The sequence below is a fragment of the Chelonoidis abingdonii genome, chromosome 2, assembly GCF_003597395.2.
Source record: "Chelonoidis abingdonii isolate Lonesome George chromosome 2, CheloAbing_2.0, whole genome shotgun sequence".
Taxonomy (NCBI): Eukaryota; Metazoa; Chordata; order Testudines; family Testudinidae; genus Chelonoidis; species Chelonoidis abingdonii.
Window position 1 is genome coordinate 62,051,579 of NC_133770.1, and position 11,985 is coordinate 62,063,563.

Below are 11,985 nucleotides of genomic sequence, written 5' to 3' on the forward strand. Positions count from 1 at the left end.
GCTGTAGACAAAAATATTCCTGCAGTCCAGACCTTTCCAATCCTTGGTTCACCCCCCTCTTAACCACAAATCCTTAACTCCATAGATGGGGATTTGCAAAGGTGTTCCCATGGGCTGAGTGAAAACGTCAAGCATGATATGAAGGTGGGCATTTCCTCCTCCCACTTTTGCCCTGCTCCCTCTGATGCACCCAATTTTGTCCCTTCCACTCTTGAAAATGGAGAGACTCATTGGGCCCTAAAGCAGAAACCTGGATAAAGTGATATTTTCTTTGTTTTCTTATCCAACCAACAAAATACCAGCATCAGTCCAGATTCAAATTTGTTTAAAGGCCTTCAAAGCTTGGATTGAGATCCCTTCCCCAAAGCTCAAGGGGTTTCAGACCCAGGGTTCCAATTCAGGGGTGTCTCTGATATCATCTAGTGTAATATTCCTTCTACTAATTTTTTAATTCATACTAATGCATCAAAATTCACATTACTGAGATTTGAAAGAAAAATCAAAGGACAATTGCCTATATAATAATGGGATTAAATACTAAACCGTATTAACTCCTGTTCCATCAGCAGGACTGAATTCAACACTAACTATGATTTTATTGATAGATTTTTAAATCTAAACAAAAACCTAATAATCTTCATCTTTCCTCTAGTAGAACTCAGGCCCTAGAATTTCACCCACTAATTCCTCAATCAAAGTTGAACTAAAGCATACCATGCAGAAAGACATCCATTCTTCATCTGTAGACTTTAAGCGATTTTATTTTTTATTTGTATTGAGGTATTGTCCACAAAACCCAATCAGGATATTTTGTTATGTATTTGTATTGCAAGTGTCTCAAATGAAAGAGGAACCCCACAGTGATTAGTGCTGTACAAAAACACAATGAGAGACAGCCCATGACCCAAAGAGCTAACAATCTAAATAGATAAAGAGTGGGAGAAAGGGATTATTATCCCTATTTTACAGATGAGAAACTGAGGCACAGATTAATAGCCTCATTTCAAAAGGGCTCTGTTCCCATTTAGGCCCTTAAAGGGTCAGCCTGTGATAGATCAACTACTGCCCACCCCCATACACTCCCAAAGCTAATCCTGACTGGCTGGAGATCAGCTGGCTGAACTTAATTATTAGATGCAGCTGTGGAAAAGAAGGGGCTTGTCTCATAAAGAGCTGGGTGAGCTCAGTGGGAGAGAAGAGAAGAGGTGGGACATGGTCTCTCTTTGGAAGCAGGCTGAGATGAGGCAAGGAGAGAAAAGCAGGTAGGTTACTTCCAGGATGAGCTGGGAGCCTGACTGGAGGCAGGAAGCCTGGGGAGTAGCAGTGTGGCTGAAGCCCTGAGTGAGCAGAGAAGTGTGCCAGGCCCTGGACAATTGGGTTGTTTGAGGCTTAGGCGCCTGGGACTAGGCACGGAGACAAACTCTAGCACTCAAGGCATGCTTCTGAGGAAGAGGAAGCCTGCTTAGCCCAGCTGGGCTGAAGATTCAGTTGTTTTGAGTATTTCTGTTGGACTTTGATAAAGGACTCCATGGCCCTGAAAGGGGCAGGACTTTATAATGTGGTCTGTCTGGCAGGCCAGAACACTGCTATGCCTGGAGTGGGCTGAACGACAGTGGGGGGAACAGGGGCAAAACTTGCTGCAGTGCCCCATCGAGCCAGTAGGGGGTGTGTTGGGTAGCCATTTTGCTACAGTCCCTAAACTGAGAAGAAGAGAAGTGGATGCTGAGCACCATCAAAATCTGACCCCAAATGACATGTTCAAGACCACTCAAGAAATCTGTGGCTGAGCTAAGAATTGAGCACAGCTCTCTTGAGTTCAAGTCCAGTACTTTAACCCCAAGAATAACATTCCTACCAGGATCAGGGCCTCATTGAGTCCTGTACAAACACATACAAATGGTACATCTACATAGTTCTGAGCTACAAATAGTTAATTGGGTAGGGTACACTCAGCTGATCTTGACAGATTTGCCTGTCTAGAGAGAAAGGCAAGACACTATTTAGCACCTTCTCCCAACCCGTCACCCCCAAGTCCTACAAATGTGCTGTGGAAGAAAATTCCTTTTCATCCATGCAGATTGCAGACTCACTGGAGCCAGGACTGTGTCTTAGGATGAACCTACATGGCAACTGACAGATGTAATTCCCAGCTCTGGGAGATGTACATGCCCCAACTTTACTTGAGCTAGCCTGCTAATAATAGCACTGCGCCTACTGCAGTGTGGGAGATGTCTTGGACTAGCTGTCCCACTACAGTCCCGTCTCACACCCAGGGTACGCATTCAGATGGCTAGCTTAAGCTGCCACCTTCACTGCCATGAGCACAATGCTATGTTTAGCATTGTGCAGGCAATTACTTGCAGGCAATGCTACGTCTAGCAAAGCAGGCAATTACTTGCAGGCTAAACTAAACAAGTCTATTGCATCAGCTGGAAACTCAAAATAACATTGTTTTGTAATAGAACCAGCCTTTTGCTACATCAAAAACTCCCCGTGCCTTAGCACAGGCTTTGCCAAAAAATAAATAGAAGCAAACACACGTGTATTTGACTAATAGATCAAAGAAAATGCTACTTCCCATGCGGTTATCACTGGGAAACTTATTTTTTAAAATGACTTCATTTTTTTTTTAAACCTGGAAGTGCCTTTCAAATTCTCATATGATTCATGTCTAGGTGAGCTGTTACATATTACATCCCATGGAGAATATTATCCAGCATATTTGTACTATCACTTATAATACTGCTAATCAATCTTTTAGAAATTCAAAATATTTTCAGTGCAAGTTAGCAAACAAAATCCAATTTGTAAAGCACTTTGAGTATTACTGATTAAAAATAAAATAAGAGACAGTTTTTAAAAGCAAACCTATAATCATGTTGCTTTGTATCATACATATCTGTTGTATGGCATCTAAATTCTGCAGTGTCTGGCACTCTGTAAGAAGATAGCCAGTGCTACTTGAATAGAGCAGGACTCAATAGATACAATATGTGCTTGAAAACATTAGCTGGAGCTTGGGGAAGGGATCTGGAGTGACAAATCAATCAAGATGGTGGATCTGTGCATTTATGCATTTGCTTGAATAAAGAATTCAGCTTAAACCTGCTGGTTGCTTGTTTGCGTCAGGCAAAATGCAGCATACAGAAAAGAAACCTGTACTAAAGAGAATTCTTTGTGGCTTGTAAAGAGTGTATTTGATAACTGGATATAGAACTTCCCTATCAAAGAGGTTGGTTCAGCCATAAATAGGTTGTCATTCTTTGGGTCTCAAAACTTCCTTTGAAATAAAGGATTGATTTTTAAAGTGTGGCCATTGGAATTTAAATATGATTCAAAAGTTTACTCTTTAAGAAAAGAGTGCCTCCCATTGGCATGCAAATTGAATACTGAGTTTAGCATTCTCTACTACCCACAGGGCTGTGGCTTCATTAGAAATGGTAGTCACTACATAGGAGAACTCCAGGGAGTAGATTTACAGAGGAAATGCCTTATCCCCTTCCAGGTTAGCTACGCTCTTCTGCCTGAATTTAGCCAGCAGCCATACCAGAGCTCATTTAAAGGTGCAGGCAACCCTCAACTGCCCAAAAGAAACTGGAAACACCCTCAACGAAAGCATAATTGTCCCACTGTAGGCAGGGGTGAAAGTAATTTACAGGACTTACCGGTACTGCTGGAGTCCTGAGGGGGCATGGCCTCATCCAGAAGAGGTGTGGCCTCTCAAGATTTAAAGGCCTTGGGGAACAAGCTGTGGCTGGGAGACCCAGGGTCTTTAAATCAACCAGGGTCTCCCAGCTGCAGAGGTGGCTGGGAGACCCCTGGGGCTCAGGGGCAAATTAAAGGGCCCGGGGTTCTGGCCACCAGGGGGAACCCTGAGCTTTGTGGGGCTGGGGCAGGGATTTAAAGGGCCGCTGAGGGAAGCCTGGAGCCCTTTAAATCCTGGCCCCAGCCCAGCCGCCAGAGCCATGGTCAGGATTCAAAGAGTTTTGGGCTGCCCGCAGCTGCGGGGAGCTCTGAGCCCTTTAAATCCCAGTTGCGGCAGGGATTCAAAGGGCTCTGGGGCTCTGAGCCCTTTAAATCTCAGCTGTGGCCAGGATTTAAATGGCTCAGGGGTGCTAGCAGCTGCGGGCAGCCCAGAGCCCTTTCAATCCCTGCCGTGGAAGTTGATGCGGTCCAGCACAGCATACTGGCTCTTGCCGGTACGCCGGACCAGACCGGCTTACTTTCACCTCTGACTGTATGTATGTGTATGAATGTGTCACAAACAATGCAGCTGCAGTCTGTCACTGACCAGGCAAGGTCTGCCAAAGAGTAAGTAACCAAGGCAAAAACCACAGCCAGCCAGCCAGGGAGGGAGATGGGGGCGGGGGAGGGAAGTCAGGGGTGAATGAAAGACAACTGGAATAGCCTTCATGAAATATAAAAGATAGTTAGGAGAAAGTTTTGTCAATTTCAGCCTCTGCACTCTGCAGGCAGGACAAAACAAAAAGAGATCTGAGATTGCACCCGATGTCCTAAGGACATTTCAGGTGTTTAAATCAATATATAAAGAGGGTGGATTGGAATGAATCCTCCTCTTTCAAAGGAGGCACAATAATTTCCCTGAATATTCAGTTTTCCCCTCCAGTCCCTTTGTGGTTTTGTCTATGGGGGCTATTTGCTTTCCCTGTGAATCTTTAGTTGCTTTAGAAAAATTGCTTTGCCCAAAATAAACCCTAATCATCATGACACATCTTTCTACCATGTTCTTCATGTTTTTGTGTTTTTTTTTTTTTTTAAACAGTAACATTTCAAAGATAATCTGCAAGCAATTTGGACATCACAACCATGATCCTCTGCTGGGGAGGGAATAGGATAGATTTGAACTTGGAAATGGTTCCTGAATTTGATTGTGTTTAGGAGATCCCCTCGTCCCGAGGACAGAAAAGAACTGCCCCTGCCGTGGTCACACACACCCAACAACAACCGGGAGTGAAATTAACAAAGATGCCAGAAACGGCTCCTAACTCTGGGCACTGAACTGCACAGGGAAGAGCTGAGCTTAAACTGTTCTTTTGCAGGCAGCTGCAGCAGGCATCTCAGCCAGTGTCCCTACTGCAAGCTATAGCCTAGAGAAGAACCTCTTCTGGGCCGGGGGGGAAAGAACGCAGAAACTTGTCTGCAGCCTGGCTGGAGGAGGGGGAGGAAGGAGCCAAGAAACCAATGTGACAGTGAGTTTTCCCCTTCCACCTGCTTTTATTAGCTCTGGATTTAAGCTATGCAGCCAAATGCTTGTATTTGTTCTGTATATTAGTATTGGAGAGATCCCCTCATCCCGGGGGCAGAAAAGGACTGCCCCTGCCATGGTCAAACACACCTTCCCCTCAACCCCCTCCCCCCAGTTACTGTGAGTGAAATTAACAAGGATGCCAGAAACCTAGCCCTGGGGGCTGAACCGTCAGGGAACAGCTGAGTTTAAACTATTCTTATGCAGGGAGCAAGCTTCTCTCCCTCCCTCAGTCAGTCTCCTTTTCTTACCGGTCCTCCGTACTGGCCCGTACCAGCTTACTTTCACCTCTGACTGTAGGAGGCCAGGTGGTATTTTTTTAAATAGATTAAAATCTGAACTTGTTTCCTATTATGTGGCTGTAAAGCTCTTCTATTAGAGTAACTGGGTGAGTGGACTGGAAAATTGGAAATGAGGTTTTCACATCTGTCTGGCTGCTTGACTTCAGTTTCAGCGTGATGGCTGTTTGAGACCGCTAACTCATTTCTAACAGGTCACCAAACCAGACTCAAAAATCTCAGTAGGGAGGAGGAGGATTCTCTGAGCATAGAGATTAAATCTGTTCTCCTTCAGATCACTGAACTTTGATCCCTGGATGTGGTCGGGCAGCTTGCGCTATCTGAACTGTACCAATTTCTGTGAATAAAATAAAGGGTTCTAGACTCCAAGCCTTGTCCAACAACTGCCTTTAGAGAAATACTATTAAATTTGGACTAATGGATCATTGGGTATAGATGCACGTATTGTGATGAGTTCAGCCACCCTGCTCCTCTCTCATGCTCAGATGTTTGGTGTTGGAGGAGATCATGTATGTTTGTTTGTTTGTTTGTTTGTTTTTAAAAAGCACTCCTTGATAATTTTTCTCTAAATTATTAGTCCATGGGTGAAACTGTTTCCCCTTAATTATATAATCTTGTGCAGGCTTCAGCGCTGCTGATGCTGGAATGTTTATATAAATGTATTGCCCTTGAAAAATATCCAAAGGTTTGGTATTGGGAGAGTCAGGGGGCTGTCACGAGGACATAGAGCTTTTCACTGGTAGAAAGAGGGTTGATTCTAGCCCATATCAATAGTGACGCAAAGTTGAATTAATAATATGGTAATGCTAATAATTTTCATGTGTATATAGTGCTTTTCCAAGTGTTAAACGATAACACTGTTGTGAGAGCTGTTCTGTGGTCTATGAAATGAGTGGGTTGCCTCAATACAGTTAGTTCCTAGTGGACAGGCACTGTTGTTTACAGTGTGAGCTAAAAGGTAATACACAAATTTAACTTAAAATGGTCCCTTCCTGTTCAGAGTTTGAGGCAAACCAAGGCAGCGTAGATAATGTATCTTTGTAAGTATTTATTAGACTCCTATCACTGAAGTGCCTGAGCCTCTCACAAACATTAATGAATTCACCCTCATCTTCCTTTGGCGGCAGGAAAGTGTTATATGTCCATGTACTCCCTGGGACTGAGGCATGCAGAGATTAAATACCTTGCCCAGAGTCACCCAGGAAGTTTGTGGCAGAGCCAGGGATTGACTCGAAATCTCCTGAGTCCATCTCCATTTTACCCCTGCTCTCAGGATAAAATGAGGACGATAGCATTTCCCTCCCTCACAGTGATGTTGTGAGGATAAGTACGTTAAAGCTTATTAGGTGTTTGGATACCTCAGTAGCGAGGGATACATAAGAACTGAAAAAAGGTTCAATATTTTAAAAACTATAAAATAAAACTGAAGAACACAAGTGAAGTGACAGGGTCACTGTAAAATGGATATTAAGGAGGCAAGAGGAATTCTCAATTACAGATAAGCAAAAACTCAGGCTTTCAGCACCTCTTAGATCACCAGAGAGTAGGGAACAATCAGTGAAGATATGGAGGCTACAGAGAACGTGAATTATTTCTTTTCATCAATCTTCACTATACAGGATGGCTGATAAATCCTCCGGTGGTGCAAGGAGTAGTTAAACAGTGGTGAACTACAATGGTGCAAGTGGTGCAGTCATGCCAGAGACCGTGAGGTTATTGGGGGTCCTACCAGAGGGGCTGCCAGGGAGCGCATAGCTCACTGGTCCCCCAGGGCAGGGAGAGGCTGAGAATAGGGCCCCCCTCCAGCCAGAGAATGCGTCTTGGGGATCACAGCAATGGGGGATGAGCAGGAGTGGGAGGCAACCTGGACACAGGGGCATCCATAGAGATGGAGCACAAGATAAAGGTATCAGCTGCTTTGCATGGGCGGAGGGTTGGCAGAGGGGCAATTTGAGGGGGCTAAATCAGAGCTGGGTGATTAGGGGGTTGGAACAGAACTGGGCAGAGTTGGGGATCTGGATCAGAGCTGCTGAGCGGGGGAAGGGAGCTGGAGTGGAGCCTGGTGGAGGTTTGGTCCAGAGCTGGGGGAATAGGGATGGAAGCAGAGCTGGAGGGGATCGACAGGGAACTGGGGGAGGGCCTGCAGGGGCCTGAAACAGGGCTGAGTGCGGTGGATCAGGGTAACAATGGAGCAGCTCTCCCATTCACCTGCTCCCACATAGCTTCCCTGCGCCTCCCTTAGCCCTCTTTAGTTCTGCCCCAGCTCTCCCTCAGCCCCCCTCTAGTCCCCTTCTGTCCAACCTTCATCTCCCCCACCCCCAGTCTAATCAGCAAAACAGGTCCTTTGGAGCCATTACATGCTGGTGCAGCTTGGAGCAGCCCCACGTCTGCTCCCACTTGTGCCAGGGGCTGATCCAGACCTTAGTTCCTCCTAAAATCCTGGATGTGAGAGGTGGGACCTGTTCCAGCTCACCTGAAAATTCAGCCCTTTGTGTTTTAAGAGGATCCTATAGTGGAGTGATACTTTGGGGAAACTCCTGACATTTAATGATTCTGGGCCTTGTTTTATCTTAAGAAATTCTATTTACAGTAGAGTGCCCCAGCACCTGGGCTTGTTACGTGATGTATCTACATCTATTTATAACATGCATATATTTTTAAACTCTGGAAGACGAAGAGAGAAGTGAGATGGCCATATTTAATGATGACTCAAATTATTTAGGTTAATTAAATCTCAAAAAGAGGTGAGTAATTCAGAAGGGCCTAACACAACTAGGTAACTGGGCAACACAGAAGATTAAATTCACAGCAGATAAGTGCTTGGAAAGGCACTTTTGAAAACAACAAATTAAATTACTGATACACACCGATGGATTCTGAATGAACTGCAATGTCTCAGGAAATGTCAAAACATCATTATGAGCAATTTAATGAGGGTATTTGCTCAATGTGTAAGTGAATAAGATGTTAGGCTGTATTAGAAAGTGGACAAAAAATAATAAGGAAAATACTTTAGAGCCATTACTGTAGACAAATTGATGTATAGCCCTATTTCACTGTAGAGTTCAGTTTCTGGGAAGGACACCTCAGAAAATGCACAGCCAAAGTAGAAAAAATAAAGAGGCATATAAGAAAAAGGATGAGAGCGGAGGGAAGGGGGTTTCCATGTCAGGAGATATTTTAAAGAGATGTGCACATAGATGTTTTTAATGAAAGTTGTGGCCAGATCACGAGCAATAAACAAAAATTAACAGAAGCCGTGACCTGTTCTGACTTTTACTAAAAACATCCATGACAAAATGGGGAGGAAAGAGGGTCCAGCACCCTGCCCCACAGCATGCAAGGGCAGAGAGCTGCAGCCCCCTGCTCCTACCCAGTGGCTGGAAGGGACACCTGACCGCAGGGCTAGGAGCTGGGGGTGGATCTCTAGCTGCTCTGCAGGGCTAGGAGCTCAGGGGTCCCCCGCTGTAGCTGGGATCTGTGGGGTCTCCCCCTGGCAGCAGCTAGGGAGCTCTGGAGGATCCCCCCAGCCCTGAAGAGTGGGAGCTGTCAAGCTGGGAGAGTGTATCCCCCATGCCCTGCAGGGCTGGGAGCTGTGGGGGATCCATGACCTCTGTGACATACTTGTAACCTTACTCATGACAGTAAGAGCTCCATGCATCTCAAGGGAGATCCACTCTGGGAGTGCGTGGGGGGGTGGAAGTTGTCTTTTTCCCTCCTCCCTCTGTGTTATCCATTATAGGAAATAGCTTGAATTCCTACTGGTGCTCCACAAGAACTCTGCTGATGGAAAATTCTCTGCAGAGCTGCTGACTAGGTGGTCTGGCTGACTGCTCAGGCCTGATCAAGCGTCTTTTCAGTCAGTGACATCCATTTTTTGTTACTGGGTGAGCTCCTTATATTTCCCCACCTTGTGGACCCTTGAAGTTCAAGGGTGGAGGTTTGACCACAGAGATCAATGCAAGAATTTATACCAGGATGAGCCAATGTACTCCTTCCGGGAATTTGAACTACTGTTTGGTGTGGAAAAAGGAGAGGAGATATGACAGAGAATTATACAGACATGTGAATGGCAGAGTAAAAAGTCAGTCAAATGCTCCCATTTACCTTTCCATTAATAAAGGACAATAGAACATTAAACTTTAAAAGACAACACATTTAAATAGATAATAGGACTTTGAATCCAATATATAATTAGCCTTGTTAACACAGTGCCACAGGATATCACTGTGGTAAATACCCACAGTGCCAGTCCATTTTTTAATGTTGCTCAGGGAAATAGTATTTTATATCCTAAAGCAAAATGATTACTAGCTCTTAGCATCCCTATTAACTCCCCCCAATGCTTCCCCCATGGTTCAATGCTGTGCAATTCGGTAGAACATGAGAGTTTTACACCTTCCACAGGAGTATCTGTCACTGGCTGTTGTGAAGGACAAGATATTAGATATCAGACTATCTTCCTAAAATCCACTAAAGATAGGGTATTTAGTTCTAGAAATATTTGGGAGGCAAAATGCATATTGCTGTTCAATATTTCATAATGAAAGCTGGTCAAAACAAAAAAATAAAATTGTTCATATTATTTAGTATTTTCAACAAAATTCAAACTTTCAAATTTTGTTATTAATTTTTGACAGACTCTATAGTTGGTCAAAATGTTTTATGGAAAAATTGATTTTACCTCTCCCCCTAGTTTTTCATTGAAATCAGAAACTTTTACCAGCTCTACTCATAATGTTTTAGTTATGCAAATATCCCTTCATTTTCTGTCAGTGTTTTCCTTCTTTACTCTTGAGGATATTTAGGATATTTTAGCTTTTTTCCTTTCCTTAATGTTCACATCTATACATTTTCTTTACTGCCATCCTTTTGGCCTCTGAGATTTTGTTTTGTTTCTAATCAGTGTGATTCTGGGATGATTCTTTGACTCAGATTTGTAACTAAAAGTTCTCAAAAGGGGGCAGGGGGGGAGGTGGTTACGTGGGAGGTTGCAAACTGTCAGCTCTGTGGGGCTGACAGTCCTGAGCCCCCCTTAAATTAAATCCTCACCACCACCCCATTTTTAATTTATATGGGGATTAAAACTTAGAGGCTTGCTGCGTGAAAGTAGTCACCAATACAAAAAGTTTGAAAACCACTTGTAATCCAAAGCCTATTGAAGCCAACAGGAGTCTTTCCATTGACTCCAGTGGACTTTGGCTATGACTATTAAAAGGCTAACAAATGAGTAATGACTTTACTCCATTGGATTCATGAAGGCAGAACAGTTTCCTATAACACATTGGTTTATGAAATTGCCTCATCTTCCCCCAGTATTTTCATGCATCTTTCTAGGTTCTCAGTCTCTTCCCACCCTAATATCCAAGCACCTCACTGCATTTAAAATAGAAATAACAATAACGAAGTTAATTTTTTTAGAAAAAGCAAAACACTTACTGTTATGGAAACAAGCAGCAACTGCTTTCATTCAGGTCCAAATTATGACATTGTTAGGGAGGTTTGCAATGTATAAAGCGCGCCCATTTCCGTGCTGGCTTTGAAGAATGTCACTACGACAGGGTTAGGTTAGCTGAACCGCACACACCTTGTGTCTCTCAGGGCTTGTGAGCAATGCCTTCTGGGACTTGCGGTCCTTCTGCTGCTTAGCACCCCCTGTTTAAACAGATTATGGGGACAGCAGAAACTACATTACCCATAATTGCTTTCAGTTTATTTCTGATTATACCTGAAACCAGGAGAGCAGGTCTGGCTGCTGGAGTTTCACCTTAGGGAGGGAGAGAAAGAAGTAAGTGGAAAAGAGAAAGTAACATATACTCAGTTTGTGCATTTGGAAAACTTTCTGTGTATTCTTCTGTGCCATGCTGAAGAAATATAGAGCTCTCTGGAAGAGGCAGATAAAGGGAGTGTTGAGTAGATCTCTAGTGTTGAATTTTAAAACAATTAACTTCAAAGTAAATAATACAACATCCAAAATAGCACAAACCTGCATAACTCCTTTTGCGTCTATCTGTGCGAGAGACATAATCTCAGCTACTGAATGAGCTCAGCTAGGGGTGGCTCCAAAACCTTTAGTCATCAACTGAGGCGGAAATACAGAAATATATTCCAGGAAAGAGAACAGCCTTTCTGACCCCATGTTTCTTGACAAAACAGACTAAAAGATTCCAAGATTAAAAGTTCATGCAGTTTTCTTAATCCTCGCAACAAATTAATATATGAAGCCTTTATTAGACATGGAGATGAGTGAAATTTTTCAGCTGAAATTTCTTTCAATAAAAGATGCACATTTGTCAGCACTGCAACATTTAACATGTTCATGTGGTTTTGCCACATTATTTGTCACAAAAAACAAAAATTCTGAAAGTCAGAATAAAATGTTTTGATGTTTCAATTTGCAATGACTTTTCATTTCAAAAT

The 11,985-nt window shown here is 43.6% G+C and overlaps 1 protein-coding gene across 2 annotated transcripts in view; it reads right to left on the reverse strand.

Annotated features, from left to right (window-relative positions):
• The window catches only part of MACC1 (MET transcriptional regulator MACC1), a 66,767-nt gene extending 55,636 nt beyond the window's left edge, over positions 1-11,131 (reverse strand). For both annotated transcript variants that reach the window (XM_032766304.2, XM_032766294.2), the window contains exon 1: positions 11,005-11,131. The gene's annotated coding sequence lies outside the window, so the exon portion shown is untranslated. The remainder of the gene's footprint in view (positions 1-11,004) is intronic.
• Positions 11,132-11,985: the final 854 nt, after the last annotated feature.